This window comes from Dipteris shenzhenensis, chromosome 28 (genome assembly GCF_047967505.1).
Source record: "Dipteris shenzhenensis isolate YYH24624 ecotype China chromosome 28, Dip_SZ_1.0, whole genome shotgun sequence".
NCBI lineage: Eukaryota > Viridiplantae > Streptophyta > Polypodiopsida > Gleicheniales > Dipteridaceae > Dipteris > Dipteris shenzhenensis.
In genome coordinates this window covers 4556627-4560322 of record NC_141623.1, presented here as the reverse complement: position 1 = coordinate 4560322, position 3696 = coordinate 4556627, and positions in this window count along the sequence as shown.

The window sequence follows — 3696 nt, the reverse complement described above, 5'->3', positions numbered from 1 at the left end:
GGTATGATGCCAGAGCTCAAAATGTCATGTGCATGATGGAGAGACCTTGTATTGAGTGTTAGCAAGGCTGCAGTTGTATCCATTGTATTGGATAATCAAATTCCCACCAACGAGTCTCCCTCAGTCTTACAATTTCTTCCTTTACAGTTAGGTCGACTTTGATGTGCTTTTGCTCCTGCCTCGATAGAAGGAATAGGTTCAAAGGGTCAAGGGCATGTGAAAGTGTAGTATAAACCAGGCCATGTGCACATATGTTTGTTGGGTCCAAGGAGACCAATTCCATTGTAAGACCTTGCGAGAGCGATGCATTGTTCTTGTTGTTGCGGGTTGGACGGGAACTTATTTTCATGATAGCACATTGAAGTGGTTCTTCCCAACTTGGAACCCGCAGATAACTTGTAGAATGGGCGTCCAGTGTCTCGCACTATCCGCTTTGTAAAGACACTTATTGACTGAACGTAGAGTGTGGGTCGTTGAAGCGCATCCAAATGACATATGGCTTGACCTCGATGTTGCTATCCATGAAGATTCCATCTACACCATTGACAATGCCGTCCACAACGTCTAAGTTTCCTGAACATATTCCTACGATCATCCCCCATTTTAGCCGTAGCTCGATGTGAAGCCCACTGGTCTTTCTTGGGTCTGTTGGAGCTCTGACGGATTTGTTGCATGTCTTGTGATGTATGTCCTTCGTGAGTAGTAGCAGTTGGTATGGGGTTGTTTATAGCACGTTGAAAACATACTCGTTGTGGTTGCCTTTTGAAGGATTTATGTAGAAAAGGTGTGGAATTGTGTGCTTTTGTGGTGGTTGTTTGAGGTGTCATTACAAAATTTTGGACTAAAAAAGGGGCCCTTTGGAGAATTACTAAAATATTAGAGGCCCAATTGGATAAGGGAATATGGTATCCATGAAGGAGATTGTGCCATGTGGACTTCTCTGTAACAAAGGCTCCCTAAATCCAAGGGAAATTTTAATTTTTTTTCAAAATACCCAAAAAAATGCCATTGGTGCTTCACAATAAAAAATTATCTTTGGCAAGCCTATCGTGACCATGTCAGGCCTCCTTGTTTTTCTCCCATGGCAAACTATCCCCTAGCTAGAACTATGCTCACGTTTTCCATTTGGTTCAACCATTTGGCCCAAACTTTGACTTCCTAACCAACTCTCCCCCTATTCTCTCTCTTCCAAAACATTTCAAGCATTCATCCCTGCCACTTTCTAGCAACTGGTTTCAAAATATCTTCATTCCACTCTTGATTAGTCATTCTCTCTCCTCTTTGCTCACGTTTTTCTTCCACATTTAAAAATATCTCAGAGAAACTTCTGCCCAAGCTCTGTTCATCCCTCTTCTCTTCCATTCATTCTCTACTTATTTTAGTCTCTCTTAGAAACGAAAGTTGTGACCTAAATATGTTTGGAAGGAGAGAGAAAAATGGGTGTTCTCTCATTTTTGGTTCTTTCCCTACCTTTTTGGAGTATAGAGAGTCAACTCCTGAAGTTCCAAACTAAATATGTTTGGAAGGAGTGAGAAAAACCGGTGTTCTATCATTTTCGACTCTTTCTCTACCTTTGTGGAGTATAGAGAGTCAACTCCAAAAAAAGGAACACATACTTTCTAGGTAACAAAGTCATTTCACCTTGAAAGTTTTGTTTGTATTAAGTAGATACATTTTTGTATCACACTTTGTCTATATGTTTATTACAAAAGATAGGGAAGAGGGAGAGAATGAGGGACGAAGTGATTTCACCTTGAAAGTTTTATTTGTATTAAGTAGATATATTTTTGTATCACACTTTGTCTATATGTTTGTTACAAAAGATAAGAAGAGGGAGAGATTGAGGCAGATGATATTTAAAACTACAAGACTATTTTTGACATTTTTTTCTTCACTGGTATAGGAGGGATAGATAGAGGAAGGGAAAGAGAGAGAGAGAGAGAGAGAGAGAGAGAGAGAGAGAGATTATTTCGAACTACTATGTTTTTTTCTATTTGAGGGGATGAGTCCTTGAGAGAGACAAAAAAGTCATTTGTTTCTATATTAGTATAGGAGGGAGAGAGAGAGAGAGAGAGAGAGAGAGATTATATTTGAAACTGCTATGTTTTTTATTCTTTTGAGGGGATGAGTGAGAGAGAGAGATAGATAATAGTCATTTGTTTCTTCGCTAGTATAGGAGGGGTGGGTAGATAGAGGAAGGGCAGAGAGAGAGAGAGAGAGAAATTATATTTTGAACTGCTATGTTTTCTTCCGTTTGAGGAGGTGATTGAGGGAGAGAAATAGAGATTGTATTTCAAAATGCTAGGTTTTTAAAGTATTTGAGAAAGAAGGAAGAAAAAGAGATCCTAATCAAAGAGTTTTGGGAGGGAGAGAGAGAGTGATATGATATCGATAATGTTTTCTTTGTTTGTGGAGAAATAGAGCAGGAAGAGGCCATATCTTAAACTAAGTATTTCAAAATAATTTGTTGTTTGTTTGTGTGAAGGGTACCTTGGAAGACAGACTGAGAGAGAGAGTATTCATGTTTTCTAAAATAATTTTTTGTTTGTTTTTGTGAGAGATTTAGTTAAAGGAGAGAGAGAGAGAGAGACTTGCAGAGAAAGAGAGGGATAGAGAAAGAGAGAAGAGACGACATAAATTTTGAGGGTCCATGGAAGTAGAAAGAGGTAGAAAGAGCTAATTTTAATCATATGATATAGGGGCAAAAACTATGGAAGTAGAAAATGATAGATACAGAAGTAGTTTATAGTCTATTATATTGAAGAATATTAAGGATGAGCATGGGGAATGGATTCCTTAGCTTTATAGGAAATATTCTTAGATCACAATGCAACCCACTAATCGTGGGTGCTACAAAGTGGGTCGGAAGGATGCAATGGACATCTCCAAACATTGGAAGGGAAGGATCTTAGATTTTGAAATTTCTCCTAGCAGTAACACAGTGACACAAGTATATATTCAGCATGTCTTTACCCATGCAAATATATACGTGCATCTGAATGCAAGACTTCCATATTGTAGGCCCAATTGTACGTTTTTCAAAGTGTACTAGTACTTCATTTGCATTTTAGAGTATCTGCATTTATTTAGGGACTTTGACACAACTGTCTTATGCCTTGTATTTGTTTTACAGATTTATATCCATCTACTTACAAAGAGTGGGAGCCTGCAGCATGCGTAACTAGGGTGTTGCATGTCCTCCATGTTGAGATTAGGAGTCTTCAATATGAAGTTCGCACACCATCAGAATTAAAAAAGGAAGGGATCTTGTTCTATGACTCAATGTTCATTATGCCAGATGAAGAAGGATAGTATGGTAGACTAGAATCTCTTCCCTTGCCTTCTTTTGATAGTCTAGAATGGCCGCTTGCAAGCATAGAGATAAGTGAATCATATAGAAATAGAATGCTTAATGATGTGAGAAATGCTATGAGCCAACTATTGGTGGAAGAAATGCTAGGTTGAGCTGGTTTCTTCCATTTCCATGCTTTGTTGATTTATTTGCAAGTTATAGGCAATTAAGAAAAACAAAGATTACTTACACTTACAAGAGCTTAGAATTGGACTGGCTGTCTGAGCTATTTAACAATGGATGGACAACAAGTACATGTCATGCTGAAGATTTAGTACAATGTCGATTGAACACTTCAAATGTGACATTTTGGTGAGCACATCTTATAATTCTTGTTTGTATAA